General features: G+C 39.5%; 1 long non-coding RNA gene across 1 annotated transcript in view; it reads right to left on the reverse strand.

Annotated features, from left to right (window-relative positions):
* Positions 1–375: 375 nt before the first annotated feature.
* LOC117941783 overlaps positions 376–17327 on the reverse strand; it is a 27261-nt gene continuing 10309 nt past the window's right edge. The window contains exons 2-3 of the long non-coding RNA XR_004655975.1: positions 801–920; positions 376–669 (exon numbers count right to left, since the gene is read on the reverse strand). This is a non-coding gene — a long non-coding RNA (uncharacterized LOC117941783). The remainder of the gene's footprint in view (positions 670–800; positions 921–17327) is intronic.

The following is a 17327-nucleotide window of genomic DNA, read 5'->3' on the forward strand; positions in this document are numbered from 1 at the left end:
TTTTTTTAATGAATTTATTTAATTGAAGCTGGATCAGGCATCTGAGACAACATATCGATCAGTTTCTATTGATGTTTATTGCTACTGGCAAGATTCACTTGTATGCAATGTTGGCTTGATTATTGTATTTCACATAGTTTGCCTCAGTTCGATATAAACTCAAGTTTCACGGAGGGTTGAGAGATGATTGCACTTCAGTGTTTGAAGTCTCGTTTGTGCACTTTAAAAACTGAATTTCACTTTAATTTTTATAAAACTTTCAAGGGAGTGGCATCCCCAGAAAGCAAGAAAGAAGTGTTGTGTAAATTTTTACAGAAACACTGTAAAATTTGTTTATTCTATATCACATATTTATCACAATCTGGTGTCCTACATTGAATATCAATCACACACAACTTTGCCTTTCATCTCAGAAGCAGCATAGTAATTGCAGTATGTTCACTTTGGTTAACAAAGAAAAACTTTTCCTGGACTCTACACAGTTGGCCTAAAGGCAGTGTGTATCCTCTTACAAAAGCTTTTTTTTTTCCAGTCAGAAAACAGCAAAATCTTAGGACTGCTATGCACAGACACGCACACATGGTCGTACATACACACACAGACAAATCCCTTTGGCCTCCCAGCCTGCCTTCTTCCCCTGCTGCGCTTGATCAGGCATTCTTTCTTCATCTGCAGAACACAAAGAAATGGCTGTGGTCCAATATAGCCTCACCCTGCCTTTTTCATTTGAAGCTCCAAAAAAAAAACTGTTAAAATGCTGCTTCATTTTGACAAACTCTTTTAGGCATTCATCTACTTACTTGTTAGACTGCCTGGCCTCCCGCTTGCGATTCTAGCAGCAATCCTATCAGTGACTTCTGTCTCTTGTCTGATTCAAGGCTTCCCCCTGGGAAGTCGTATTGATAGGGGAACAACCAACCCTTTGCTTTCGATGGTGGAGAGAGAAACTGCTGGAAGGTTTCTAATAAGAAGAGATGTGACTGAAACTGGTGTTTTTAAGGGTTGTTAGAGTAAGATGGAAGGTGTACAGGATAAAAGGCGAGGAGGAAATGGAATGATTGATGGAGAAACTTGAGAAAGGGCCGTATTTGCTGGAACGATTTGCAAAGTTACCTGAATCTTCGTGAGGTGGTCTCACTAGATACTTTTAAAGTAATTTTAAATGACATGGAGGCAGGCACATCAGGCTGTAAGTGTTTTTAACGGATTGACTCCTGATTTTGATGAAATCTGGTGAACATTGTGGAATATCTTGATATTTTGTGATCCTGTAATTTATTGTAGTATTTTTAATTGTTTTATGCTTCAAGTCTGGAACTCGGTTTATTGTGCTGCTGCCTGTCTTGGCCAGGACACACTTGTAAAAGAGATTCTTAATCTCAATGATTATATTCCTAGTTAAATAAAAAGGTACAAAATACACACACACACACACACACACACACACACACACATTTTTTTCTTTTGTAACTTACTGTAAATAGGTTTCCGGTCAGGAGCGAGTATGAGTAAACAGTCAGTGTGGTGATGCTGGGCTTCAGAGCAGCGGGCTGTAAGTCTGTTTTCTTCAGATAACATGTAAATCACGCTATCCTTCCCCCCTCCACTCCACACAAAAACAGCGACAGAAACCTGACACTGAAAAGAGTGTCGTAACACTGTCCTAAACCACCTACAGTTTGAATAAAAGAATCAATGTTTAAGCATTATTTGGCTTTTTTACACACCGTGGTATCGAGTAAGTTGTTCTTCTGGCGGTATCAGTACAAGATTGTTGGTTAGTTAACAAGGTGACAAAAACAAACTGTAAAAACATGTGCCTTTCATGTACTTTGCAACAAAACCGGTAATATCAGTGGGAGATGTGCTGCCATGTCTATTAACCAGTGAGAGCCAGAAGTGGATGTCTGCACCGATTCAAACCGTTTGAACCAATACTGACCTTGTTAAGCAGGCTGTTGGGGTATCAAACAGACATAACATATCCACATTTTTTTACAGTTTGCTTGTACTATTGGCCAAGTTTAAATGGCCAATTTATTAACTTATTCAAATGCAAGGTTCCATTTCCGTGAGCTTTTAGTTACTCAATATAGGGCTGCACAATTCGGGTAAAAATATGAATCCCGATTTTTTAGTTTAGAATTGATATCATGATTCTCTGCCATGATTTGTTTCTCACAAAGTGTAATATTTATTACACACATGAATCATGACAAAACAAAATAAATTGGCAGTACCAAACTGATTTTTTTGGCACCTATAGCACATTGCGCATCACCAAAAGCCCGTAGGCGTCAATGAAGAGAAGGGAAAGCATTGCGGCGCTTAGGAGAGCTTTAAAACCTATTTTATACAGTCTATGTTTTAAACTCACGGGAGAAAGTAATAGCGTTTGTGATGCAGTCGGCTCGTAAAATTAAATGAGAATCAAAGTCATAAAAAAATTAAATTGTGAACAGGGTGAATCGAGATCAGGGCTGCACAATTAATCGAATTTTAATCACAATCCCGATTTTCACTTCCCACAATCAAATTTGCGTGATCGAGCATTTTTTTTTTGCATAGCGCATCTACCGCTCCGTAAACCCCTGTCTGCTCATGTGCCAGTCAGTCCTTTTCTGCATCGCGCTGCTTAGTTTCAAGATGTAGACAGTCACAGAGGATAGAGTAACGGGAGGAAAATTCAACAGATAGCAGTTGTTTATATGTCGGTCTCAAGGTTTACCAGTTTACCAGTAAACGCAACATCTTGTCCCGACAACAGCAGTGACCAATGCTAGTCGGTGGCGGTGCTAGTTAGCTTTTGTAAGCTCCCAGGCTCTAGGGCTCAAGTAATATATGCACAGATACAGACATTTCATACACACCACGTGTGTATCCACCGTTTGACCCGTGCTGGACCCGTTCATAATGAGTCAGCCGTCTCTCTGGGCCTCTGTGACAATAACATTTGTTTTGGTTAAAATCAACAATTAATCGTGAGAATAATCTTGAACACAATATTGATCAAAATAATCGTGATTATCTTTTTGGCCATAATCGTGCAGCCCTAAATGAGATCGCGATTTTATTACGATTAATCGTGCGGGCCTAACTCACAGACCTCCTTAATTACACTTGATTAAGCCTGGAAGTAGCAGTGATGGTTCTGGTTTTTCTGAGCACATTGACTGGAGGCAAACAACAAACTGAACTTTCCACACAGCTGATTTACACTTTCCATGCCCTTCCCAGCTTCCTACCTGCACAGCCCACTGTAGTCCCAAGGCTAAGAGATTATCGTGTTGATCTCAAAGTGTGAATCAATTAAGCTCTCACCACATTTGCAATCAATAGACAGCAAAGCCACTGACAGGCTTTTGCCTCAATCCTTCTCCCATTGTCAAAATGTCCTCTAAAGCACCTAAGCCCAAACTCCTGTAGAGACAGCCAAACAAAATGACTATTCCAAGCATGTCTATATCGATGGATACTAAGCAACAGGACTTGGGGGAACCAGAGGTAACAATTGAAAAAGGGGTTTTCAAGAATCAGAGATGGATTTGTGTCATGATTGTCAATGATCTATTTTCTTGCCCTCTCAGTCAGACAGCAAAGCCCAATTTGTATTCTTTTTCTTTTTTGGAACTGTCAGGGAGACAGACGTGTGTCTATGTCGGCTGCTGGGGCAGTCAATGAGCCATTGATTCGGAGAACCATGCTGATGTCTGAGATGCCCATGTGATGGATGGGCCCCATTTTAAACAGAGGGTAAAAAACAACTGTAATAAAAAAAACAAGTAAAAGTATGAAATATAGTAGTTTTGAAAGTTTATAAATTGCCCACACAGCCATTTTGTAGTAAGTGCTTCCATGCCCATGTTATCCTTTTATCCGTCTCTCCAATACACTGACATTACTACGGAATCCTTTCCATTTACCTTTTCAACAATGAATAGGGCTGACACCATTTTTGCTGTTTTCAAACATATTTCACATCAAAGATGGCCATTTTAGCACAGAAAGGTACGGAATGTGTTTGGACTGTATGTCTGTAGATGTGTCGCACAAATACCAATCTATTGTTTTATCCTTCCATTATTGTCTGGCATTGGGAAGCTGTCACTTGACAAGCCTTCTCTAATTTACTTTTCCTGCACCAATATGTGAAAGAAAAAATAGTGTTCTCCTACAACAAAAGGTATCAAAGACAAAATACCATATATACTTTATATTAGGCCTGCACGATTGTTGTAAAATTGTGATCTTGATTAACCCTGTTTACTTTTACATTTTTAAATAACTGTTTTAAAAAATAATAAAAATGAATGACTTTCATTCCCATTTAACTTCATGAGCCGACTGCATCACAAGCGCTACTGCTTTCTTCCGTGAGCTTTAAACATTAACATTTAAAGCGCTTCCAAGCGTTGGGATGCTTCTCCTATCTCTTCATTGAAGCGTCTGTGTTTACAGGCTTGGGGTGATGAGCAATGTGCTATAGGTGCTAACAAAAATCTATGTTTGGCACTGCCAATTTGTTTTGACATGGTCGGAAAATAATGTGGCAGAAAATCGCGATATCAAGTCTAAGCAAAACTATTGTGAAACATTTTTCATATTGTTTTGTTTTTATATTGTAAATATTACAGATTATACGTCTGCAGTATAGAAAAAGTGGAACACAAGGCAAAATTAAGCTCGTAGACGTGTACACAGCACAAACATTGACTCGTTCGTTCAATAGTGGTTGCAAGCAAACCCTCATTACCATGTTCTATCATATTGTATCCTCTCAACAGCAAAAAATAAATAAATTGATCCAGCAATGTTAGTTGAAAAATGAACAAAAGATCTGGTCTGTGAGAATAGGCTTACTGTTTACCAGCTTTGTGTCTGTGGTGGGCCGCTCTGATTGAAGTCGACCTGCATAAGAGAAGCTGATGAAGCGCTAACCAACTAAACCAAGTTTAGTTCACAATGCACACATATAGAACACAACATAATCAGTGTAGCACGAAAAGCAGGGGAAACTAACTGAATGCACACAAAAACACTCGTCATGGAATATTTACTGATCCACTGCAGTTTTCTACTACTAAGAAAGATAAACAACAGTTGTTGGGACTGCAGAGGTTATTGGCTTTGTTGGACAAAGAAGAAGAAAAAAATAAATACTGCCTCAGTGTCGGAGGTATCATTTAACAGAAACCATCAAGATGACAATCCAAACATGCTACTGGACCGACTTCTGTGTGAGGCAATCACGGCGAAAGGCATTTTTAAGCCCCAGCTGAATACAGGTCAATTACATAAATACAGGCCAGAGCTGATTTTAAAAGCTGCCATTTGATAGAATGATTCCTAAATGATGTAAGAGGATGGGTTTACACTCCCAATCCCTCTTCATCAACCTGCACCGTCTACATTAGTCTAAGTGCCTTGATCATCCATGCGCAAACCCTCTGGGAGAATAGGGTGGAAGGTGTCGGTGGTGAAGGTGTGGTGGCACATTCCTCCTTGCATCATATGAAACCCCCATTTCCCGACTAACAAGCCTGGTGAAAAGTAATAGGGGAGCTGGGGAAATGATGACCATGGCCAATAACTTTCATTACGCGTCTGTAACCTTATCCTGTTTGCCAATTAATTTTCCATTGGCTGTCATACGCCTATATGTGTCGGACCACACAGAGGAACATCCCAGCTAATCGGTCCTCACTGCATGGCATTGGTAGTATTGCCAGAAAGGAATAGCAAATATTGCTGATACTCTAGCCTTAGGTGAGGTTTAGTGGTTGAGAGACCAATGCATCCGTTTGATTTTGCAGAGTCAGATTTGTCTATCCCTTCCTTGGCTCCTTTTTATAGATTCAGATGCAATCGGTCTTTTTTTCTCTCTCCCACAGACAAGCTGTGAGCTGAGGGATTCTTTCTTTTCTGCATCTCTTAGTTTAATGACGTTTTGTTGGAGCAGTGCATAAAAATAATAGGTGTGCCTTCCAACTATTGATCTGAATACATTTTTGTTACGTCAATATCTCAATAGTCTTAAGGCTTGAAATGCTTATCTACAACTTCTCTCCTCTTATCCGTGACTGAAACTAACTTAATGTGGTAAAATAATGTGAAATTCCCAATATTTTGTAATATTAGTAAAACTAATCACTTAGCTTATCTTATTTTATTTAATGATGCTGTGGGTTTATGCAAACCAGTTGCAATGAGAAGAATCAGCAGAATGAATAATAGATCACAAGACACAATTTGAACACAGGCTACCAGTGCAGAAATCTCCCCAACAGTTTCTCTTCATACCGCTGGTACCAAACAGTGAGCTGCTAAGTGTTTCAACTGGAATTTCTGGATTCCATTATAGCTTTACTGTTTTTTCTGTCATTATGGCTGTTTTTTGTTTTTTTTCTCTCTTCAGAACGCAATTAAACCTGGGACTGTAACTCTTGCCTTGTGCATGCCCAACTCCTTCCACAACCCAGTCAGCCCCATTTAAGGAAGCCCATGGGGGTCACAGGAGTTCAGCACCACCTAGTGGCAGCCTCTGAAACAAGCCATTGTTTGTGGAATGGGTTTAAAATGCATCCCATAAAGCTATCATAGATATAACAGATATTTTATCTATGCAAAACAAGGGAGCCTGGTCCAAGCACCTTTTCCCTACTGTCACCTTAGAATTTGCACATAGAGGTAATACTGCTTTTATTGTAGAGCTCATCCTCAAACAGTAAGGAGAATCTGACAGTGCTGAAAAGAGAAGGATATCTACTTTGCCATTCCCATTGGTTACTTTCAGCAGCATTAGGGAAACAGCACAATGGCTCATAAGCGAAATGGTGTGGTATGAAACTGTCATTAGAGAAATGATAGCAAGAAATGCCAATGGGCAATGGAAATCATAACGGAAGACAGTAACGTATCATGGTTGCTTGATGTGAATTGTATTACTCCAGGGTACATCAAACCAGAAATGTTGCATGCTTAGAATGTCTTATTTTTCCTTTCAATTATAATTTACACATCCTTAATGATGATTGAAAACAAACAAAACTAATCTACTGCCATTACTAAGGATTCACACTTCCTACAGTACAAGTCCATTGTTATCGGATCAGTTCTAATGATGTGTCATTTCACAGAGGCAAACATTTATTTCATCTCTTAGCTTTTATGCGTTTTCTTTCGTTAATGCATTTTATATTTCTTTGCAATACTTCCAACCATGTAATGAAATTGTGGGAAACAACTTCTCATTTCATCCACTTCTTCTCCAGTTTTCTTATATTCATATGCTTCTATGATTAGATGCAAAGGGCAAAAGGGAACCACAAGAAATCACTACGTATTACCGGACAGTGCCTGCGACCAAATACACTGGCAGAAAGAAAATGACTCCTTAACTATGGAGTTTTATTTTGGCATTGGTGCTCAGCATACCACAGAGACAGGGAACACATTGATGATGAAAAAGAATGTCCTAGATTTTCAGAGAAGGAAGGGGGCTGGGCAAGGAGAAAAGAGATTAAAGGATATGTTTTGACTGTGGTAGCCTGTTCCAGACAAAGTCCTGCACCATATCCTGGGTGTGTATTCTTACTGCCATTTCAGATTTACTCATGATATAGTTCAGTTTTGGGGTCAATTTCCTATTTTCTTCACCCCCTTGCTCTGTCCGTCCAAGTTTATCCTTAAAGGACTAATCCTGTGCAAAATGAACCTAGGGGTAATAAACACATGTGTACCGATTCGACTGTTGTCTGGGATTTGTTTTCATGCTATTTGAATGTGACCAGTTTTAGCGTAAACCGTTGATTAGCTTATAACGCTAGTCATCGGGAGCAGGGGTAAAGTAAAAAGAAATAGCTATATCTATACCACTAACAAGGCTCAAAATAGCACCACACTTCCACGGCGGCATAATGAGGGTCCCTACATGGAAACCGAAGTATTGAGAACTTTGTAAGTGTACATTCAGTTTATTAAAAAGATAGTTTATAAAGACAGTATCGTGGAAATGTGGTGCCATTTTGAGCCTTATTAGCGGTATTAAAATAGCAATTTCTTTTTATTTTACCGGTGCCCTGACGACTAGCGTTCTAGCTTATTAGCAGTTTGTCCTATAACTGGTCACATACTATTAGTGATTAATATTATTATTACTACTAACTGTAAAAATCTAACCCATCATTGTGACTTGTATTCCAGAGTGGGATGGCCATCGCTGTCAAACAGGAGAGCAGGGAATTGGCATATTTTTATCTATAAGGCCATGCTAGGTCTGTTGCCATCGTACATCAGTAGTTTAATCACATGGAGAAGTGTTGGTTCCTATTCATTGCGATCAGATGATCACTTTCTGCTCTTTGTTCCATTTGCCCGTACAAATCTTGGAAAAAGGGCTTTTGTCTACTCCGCTCCTTCTGCATGGAACTCTTTGCAAAAAGACTTGAAATTATCTGAACTTATTTCCTTAAATGCTTTTAAATCCAGATTGAGAGAACCTGAAATGACCTGTTTACATTGTAAATGTTTTTAACGGTCTGTGTTATATAACTTTTATAAATGTAATTGATTGTGTTTTGCCTCTTGGCCAGGACTCCCTTGAAAAAGAGGTTTTTAATCTCAACAGGACTTTCCTGGTTAAATAAAGGTTAAATAAAATAAAATAAAAAATTAGCATGACAGCAAATCACAGAGAACAGTTGACTTGTACACATGGATTATTAACACCTAGGTTTATTTTGATCCAACTTTGTCCCTCAACCAACAGTCTGCCAGGCTTTGCCCCACACATATACACACACACACTTACTGTATTTACACATACATATTCCCACTTCAACTCCTCAATATCAACCTCCCTGCTGCCCTCTATCTTTGTATCCTCCAACACCTACCTTCAACTGCCTCCCCTCCATCCCCCACCTCACCCTAGGGTAGTCTCGCTCTTTAGCCTCTCACTTGCTCTAATGATAACGATTTCAAAAGTCTAGTGGTACCATTCTAGTTATTCTTTTTGGCCAACACATGGTTCCAGAAAGACCACGTGTTGATGCCGTTTTAAGGTAAGACACAGAGGTGGGGGAATGGAGGGAGAGAAAGCGGGTAAGTAGCGGGAGGTGGGTCTTGGTTAGGCAAACAAAGCCTTGGCTATTTCAAGGTAGTCATGTGTCATGCTGCCCATGGACATGTCCACACAGCTGTCTTTGCTTAAGCCTGTCACTATTATGAGTGGCTAGCGAGGACCCCAACTGTCAATCAAAGCTGTGTGACAGACTCAAGGATGGGGTGAGGATAAGCGCTGAGATAGTATTTCATTTATTAACAAGATTATTATTAGCTATCATTCATACTCTTTTGTACTGCATTTTTCTCTCCTCCTTTTCTGTCTTTTAATTCCCTTTCCTCTCCCTGATTCTCTCTCATTTTGTTGTCTTTTGTGTGTATTGTCCCTGAGGAGGTGGTGGAAATGTGACTTTGCTTCAGGCTGTGAAGAAGGTCAGAGACAACGGCAGAGAGGATCATGTATAATTATGTTTTGTCTTTTTTTTCCTGTCTCGTAATTGTTCATTTCAATGTTTAACAGCATTCCCATAAATGTTGAGTTGACAGAGATTAAGGCAAAACTACACACAAAAAATAAAATATATTGTAAGATGCATGTTGATTTGCTGTACCGTGTCAATTCAAAGAAAGTTAAATCAGACTTCCGAAAAAACCCATTTCATTACTGATGTGTGATATCAGAACACAGAGACAGTTCAAGGGGATAGAATAACAACCCCCCCCTACAACTGTCTGACCAGATACCAGATCAAAGCTGGTATTCACATTGAAGACAGTCAAAGCCCACTTTGAGGAGACCAGCTAGACCTGCTAAATAGTCCTGCTGATATGACCCAAGCTCCCTCACAACAGGAGGTCAGCAGACCAGCATTTCAGTCCCAAGTCTCTCGATGAATACATGCAGAAAAAATGTATGTTGTACTTTCAAAATTGAATTAAAAAGGAAGTAAAGTGTCCAACATCAATTCTAGACCGACTTAATAAACACGTTTCTGAAAAACTATAATGTGTCACATTTGAATGTGTAAATCTATATTCATAAATGTGTTAGAACTTTTGCTATCATTTATAACCAAATTCCACAAGTTGTATAGATGATAAAATGATCTTATCTAAGTTAAACAGGTCATGTTTTTTATCCTCTGTGCATTAGATAAGGTTGTAATTGTCAAAAAAAAAAAAAAAATGCAGCCACATGGCCTCTGACCTGTTGACCAGAGTTAGGGGTGTTGAGCACTGACACACCCCTTTTAGGGTGAGCACATCTGGTGATTGGTCAGATGTCTCCTAGAACTTCTTCCCTTTGTTACCACACGCAACATTCCCCATCCAACCTGAGCAAGTCAACAGCCTCAAGTGAGTGAGTGAGTGAGTGAGTGAGTGGTCAGTCAGTCAGTCAGAACTGATGTTGATATTGTTGGTAGAAGTGAATTTGACAGTTGTTGAGACAATTAGAAAAGGCTGATAAAGTTGCAAAATGTTTTCAAAATAAGTCACCAATGCTCTTTTAATTATTTAAGTTGATTCATCACTTAGCAGGCAATTCGTGCCTTTACTTTACCTTTACACTTTGGGCCATTTTGGGCCATGGACATTACATCAATCATCTGCCACACATTTCAGGGACTGCTGTTTTTCCAAAGGTAAGACCTGTTTAATGATTGGTAGTTAATAACCAATACATAACCACGTTGCTTTAGCAGTTCAACATTGTTTTGCGCCACTGCAAGTTACCAAACATGCATACTTTACAGAGCTGTAGCATCAAAATGTAGCTATACATTTGCAACAGTGTAGCAAACAGCCCACAAACACACCTGAGTTGGTAACAAGGACCAGATTGGACAACGTTCAGAACATTAGTTTTCAAAGTCGTTCAATTGCCTGGGTTTCTCTTAAATACCATGAATCTATGATTACTCTGAGGAGGCATTAGATATTGTTGTTTTTACCTGGTTTACACAGAAAGTCCATGTTTAATCAAATAGATATTTGTATCATTGTTTAGTTTAAGTTTAAAATGAGTTTTTCCTGTATCTGATTTCAGAGTTTGCTCTGTGGGGGAGTAGTGCATTCTTACTCTTCTTTTCCAGTTTGTGAATTATGATATAAGACATCCGCTGAGAACTACTTTTGCCGTTTCCAATAGCACAGATGGTAATATTTCTGGGGAGTCATCTTTTTCATTAAAGTTGTTCCTCTCTCTGGAAAAGGAAATGTTAAGACTATTTGTTTGTTGTCGAGTGAGATGGTGGGATTCTGTCAGTTTTATGTGTTAAAATTGATGCATATCGGGCTGGAATCGAAATGATGCATATTGAGTTCAGGGTTACTTATTTTTTTAAACCTATAAAGATATAATAATGGTAAAAAAGAGAAATCCAAATATAAAACATAATATTTGAATGTAGTGGAAAAACTGTCAGCCTCTGTCCGCTTCCGTTGTCTTAATTTGCAAAAAAATTGATATTTAAATACATGTGTACCTTTGTGTTTGGGTCATTTGTGGCCAATTTTGACAGCCATAAGATATTATTTGGAGTTTTTATAGAAAGAGTGAACATGTAATCTACATGTTTATTCTTTCAGCCCAGAAATTTCAAAGAACTGGAAGACTTTTGAGAGGAAGAATGGGCGAAGATACCGCAAACAAGAATTAAAAGACTCTTTTGCCGTCTACAAGAAGCGTTTCCAAGCTGTGATACTTGCCAAAGGGGACGGTGCATGCTAGAAACTCTGCAGGGTGCCCAAACTTTTGCAGACGCCATTTTTTAGTTTTCTGTTATTTTGAAAGTGTAAATGATGGAAATAAAATCTAACTTTTTAATCTGTCATTTAATGCCTTTTGGAGAATTTTCCATCTTTTCTTGGCTTCTTTATGCACATTAATAAAAAATGTTACCTGGGGTGCCCAAACTTTTGAACCCCACTGTATATATAAACAAAACAAAATTGCTGTAATTATTATTACTTGAATTGCACACTTGCTATAATCAACTTAAAGTGGAGAGCACGTAGACAAAAAGCTTGTTATCTCCTGCCACATGATGGTTTGCACACACACACACACACACACACACACACACACACACACACACACACACACACACACACACAATTCAGTGGAGAGATAGAGGAAGGAGGGGGGAAAAAAAGCCACGGAGCTGGCAACAACTTCGGCACAGACTCACTAACTTAAGGTGGGCTGACTAAAGGTGGACCAGCTATTCTAATTTAAAAACGTCTCATGGCATGCAAATTTCACTTTGAGTATTTTTTTAACATTGATACGAGTTCCCCCAACGTGGCTATGGTCCCCAGTTGCTAAAAACGGCGACAGGTGTGAACCGAGCACTTTGCTCTGCCTTTGAGAAAATGAAAGCCCAGATTGGCCAATCTGGAATCATGCGCCTTATGACGTCATAAGGTGAAGAGTTTCCTCCCCTTTCTCTGGTTTCCCTTCCCACAGAATTTGGCCCACCCATGAGAGAGAGACATCATGGCTTTTAAACGAGCAAAGTGGTTGTTATGCAAATAATTGTATAATGACGTGACTAATATGCAAATCAGCGTATGACATCATTTTCACCTAAGCACACTAAAAATGAATGGGGATGTAAGGGCAAAAGCTGTTTAAAACAACTGTGGACAGTTTCATCCGAATGCTCACCCAACGTAAATGAAAGATTTTGACATTGTTGTGAGAAGATGTCTCAAGGTAATTTGGCCTACGTCAGGATGCTGGGCTATGAGTGTGTGTTGGTTGTCATGCTGAGAACTCTGTGTAGTGCAGACCAGCACGTTCGCTTCATCTCCTGCGCTCATAAAATCCATTCCGTGCACTCTTGGGTTGTCTGATGAGCAGAAAGGTTGAGTAGGTAGCAGGGGTTGTAGGTGAGAGGGGCAGGGAAGGTATTTGCCAAACACCGCTAACAAACACACATTAATACGCACATGTTCCCCAAAATCCTCCTTTGATCCTGCTACCCCGTGCCTTCCGTCACCACTGCTTAGACCCTGAGGCAGCTCCTGGGGCTAAAGACTTTACAGGGCTCTGTCTCTGAAGCATCAACAGTGGGCGGGGGAGGAGAATTGAAGATAAGTAAGGTGCAGTGTGTGTGTGTGTGTGTAACTATTTGTGTGTATGTGCATGGGAAAGAAAGCAAAAGAAAGGAAGACAAACCGATGCTGTCATCAGCCTCTCTTAGGGTGCTCCAGGGATATTACAGATGCCATTAGACTGGCCACATTCAGCAGAGCAGATATGTGGACAGACTGCAGAGCATCAAAAGACAACAGCACAGATCTGAGTCAAACAGATCTGGCAGTATTTACGATTTGTTTCACACCGACTTCGCTTTTTACATGGCGTAGACAAAATTATGTATTATTATATAACACTTAAAAAGGAAAATAACTTTGATAACGGCAATTACAAATACAGCGAAAGGTAGATCAGATTACATTAAAAGACCATTAGTAGTTCACTGCAAAAGAAGTCTGACAAATAGCCCATTAAAGTGATGTTTTAAGGAAACAGACAGCTAATGGAGATTCAAAAGGAAACAGATTCTTTGCCCAAAATACGAGTGCATTTGCCAAATAAAACGTAGGGTTTTTAAAAGCTGTGCTGTATGATTTAGTCTTTTGTAATGAGAAACAGATAAACTGCACTGGCAAAAAGGCAAGGCAAGCTTGCTAAGGCAAGCTCAAAACTCAAATTACTCAACTCAGTTTCACTATTTACAAATCAGGCTTAAGCCAGGGCTATTTTGTAAATATTAATACTGCACATTTACAGTAAGATGTACAGTGTGTTTCTGCCTGAGTATATGATTGAATGAATAAATAAATAATTTTCAGTGTTGAATTTTCAATACATTTCCATATACATGCAGGCAGGCAAGATTACAACAGTATACTGGGGAAGTGTATACAGCGTACAAAGTATATGTCAGTAGTTAGAGTTGCATTGAACGCAAAAATTATTCAAGCTTAACCGTTGATTGAAAAGGAAGAGAGAGGAAGTCCACAAACATGCATGCGGGACATGCACGATGAAAGCAGTCACACAAAGGAAATGTCACAAAGTGTTCCTAAAATAAAAAAAGAACTACTAATTATGCTCTGTTGTTGTTTATAAGACACTAGTGCCTCCATCTTTTATTCATCAAGATGCTAGGCAGCTGGAGGTTCTCTGTCTTTCTCTCTCATGCTCACTCTCTCAAAACTCATTTCAAGCAGAACCCACTGAGCCGTGGAACTGCATTCCGAATCACAATGAACTTGTTTCTCCTCAGTAAAGGCAAACGATGGAGGAGTAAGTAAAAATGTGAATGTTACCTGACAATCTCCACTACACAGCAGGCAAAGGCGTTGATTCACAAAACAGGAAACAGATTACTTGTTTGGATATTGAGGGCAGACTACCAGTTCAGATTCAGTCAGCATTCACCCTGTGTGCGCTGGTGCACTCATTTAAGATAACCCACAGAAACAGACCCGCACATTGACAACACAGACAGGACAAATACCATAAAACATCTTTGGTTTGGAAAAAAAACTTTCAGAGGGACTGTGACTTAATTGAGTTAGTCATCCATACTGCATAGACTTTGCCTTGGGAGGGCCTTTAATGTGAGATTCACATTATTTAATGGGGAATTTCACGCTCATCTACTGAACTGACCAAAGTGTATAGTCTGGCTATGCCTCATTAGGCAATCTGCAGGGTTTTCTCCCTGTGGATATATTGTACCTGCTTTTCTTCTTTTGGTGTTCACAGACATGCTACATTTCTCATTCTACAGCCACAAGTTTCCTTTGCAAATAAATAGTGTTGCCAGGGGATTTGAAGTATGTTTGTTAACAAGACCCATCACAGTTTGACAGCCTTTAGAGAGGGTACACAATGAATTTATATTATAGCAAGTGTGCAATGAAAAGAGATGTCCAGAATGACACAAAACACTCCCATTGCTGGAATTGCTTTTGGCTCAGTAAGCTAGATAAGAAGAAAAATGGCCAAGAATGTTTTCTGAACAAAGTTTTCAGTACTAATATTACTGATGAATGACAGCACCATTAGATAAAACTATATTTGGTTTCTCTGATCTTTCCTGAACAGATACAAAATGGTAATTTAAGTAACAAGTCCCACACTGGGTTTGTAGGTGAAATGGCAAAGTGCAAGTTATTTTTGAGATGCCCAGAGAAAAAAAAACTGTCTGGAACTCACACAGACCTTCAGAGTTGATATAATCCATCTCTGAGCCGCCATCTGGCCTCAGCTTCTGTTAATAGGAGGGTTTTGCTCTGAGCTAGCCAACATGTGGCTCGAGACAGAGGAAGAGACTTAGAGAGAGAGAGCACAGAGAAAGGAAAGCAGAGAGGGAGAGAAACTTAAAAGGTGAGAGCAGGGACAAAAAGGAGTACAGGAGAGAGATGCAGAAGCAGAGCAAGAAGGGTGTGCTGGTCAGAAGACAAGTGAAATTAAGTGAGAGAAATATCAGTAGGTATAGAGAGTGAACAAAATAAAAAAGGAAAAAAAAATTGAGCAACAGAGACAGGAGCAGGAGAGATTGCAGTACACTCTAGGGGGGAACTTGTACTTAGAATAAAGAGTAAAGCGGAGAAGTGGAGCTTTGGCGTACATGCGCCCCAGGGAGGATAGTGTGAAGTACCTTTTGTCTTCCCACCATCAGGAGCTTCTTTTGAATAGCCAAGCATTTCCTTTTTGTAAATCTCACTTTGAAGAAGGGCAAAGCCAAAGCTTCTCCCACAGTGGCGATCGAGTATAGTTGTACCTCTGCCCACGCAAATCCCTTCCTCAATAGCTGTGGGTGTGTAACAGTTTCATTTCTATTTTAGAGCACAGGGAGATTGCTCACCACCGAGACACGTAACAGTGGCTTCACCTTGGTTGTGAGCCTGCATATGTTGTCTACAGTGATTGGCAAGGCTGTGTGACCAATTTGATTTAAAGCTTTATGCCTGCTTTCTTTATCCCCGAGACTTGTCAAAAAATGACACATGGCATCATAGCAAGACAGGCATGCTCCTGCCGCTGCTGCGTCTCCTTCTGAATTGCCCCCAAATCCCACTGGGAAATTACAAATTCCAAAGCTGAATTAATCACCACTGATCATGATGATCGCTCTCTAATTGTTGTTTTTATGCATGCAGGTGTGCTCCACCATAGGCCCCAGAGGGAAGGGGATTGTAAATATAAAAGAAACAGAAGTGCTGTTCCTGTTGCAACCAGATTGAGAAGTTAGTGCAAGATTGCGTTGGAAGGAGAGAGTGTTGCGTGTTACTGGAGGGAGATGGTAATTACGCCCGGGGCAAAGTGGTAATGGATCAGCCCAGAACTGTCATCTGGAACTCTCCAGTGCCCTGCCTCCGATGAGTGAGCAGTCTTATGTCAACCCGCAGATATCAAAAAAGGGAAAAAATCTACGGGAACTTCCAACTATTAGTACAGCATGGGTCATATGGCATTTGGGGTTATGCAACATAATAACAAGAGGGGGAAAAAATGCATGCTGTGTAAAAAAAAAAAAAAAAAAAAAAAAAAGCTTTATAACAGGACGTTTTTTCTCTTGCTTGGTTCATCTGGATTTCGTCTGATTATAGGTATGAAAACAGTTGGTATGCACAACAGAAACAAACCATGACATCCACGTTGAATGAGGGTGTGTATTCTAATCAGGGGCCCAGGTCCTAGATGCAAAAGCTAGGGATGGGTTTCGAGACAAGTCACTTTTAGGAGCCGGTTCCAAATTTCTCAAAACCCGAAAATCAATAAGGTCCGAGCTTATCCATATGCTATCAAGACTATTGGATCATATAGTATATAGATCATATACTCATGTCTAAAAATAGATATGTGCAGCAACCGGAACAATTTTTCACTCGCACAGCTTGTGTGTGAAGACCATATGTAAAACTAGTAGGGCTACTCGATTGTGGCCAAAATGCTAATTGCAATTATTTTAGTCATTGAGATCACGATTAATTATCACGATTTTTAGATTTTAACCAAAACAAATTTTATTGTCACATAAGCTAGTTAGAACTGCTTTCATATACATATTGTACATATTCCTCTTACGTTGAAGTTGTTGTATACAGCAACAAATGAAAATTATCTGAAATAAATAGCCTAGGATATATTGAAATATATCTATATATATATATATATATATATATATATATATACACACTCACCGGCCACTTTATTAGGTACACCTGTCCAACTGCTC

Source organism: Etheostoma cragini, chromosome 3 (assembly GCF_013103735.1).
Source record: "Etheostoma cragini isolate CJK2018 chromosome 3, CSU_Ecrag_1.0, whole genome shotgun sequence".
NCBI classification, from domain to species: Eukaryota; Metazoa; Chordata; class Actinopteri; order Perciformes; family Percidae; genus Etheostoma; species Etheostoma cragini.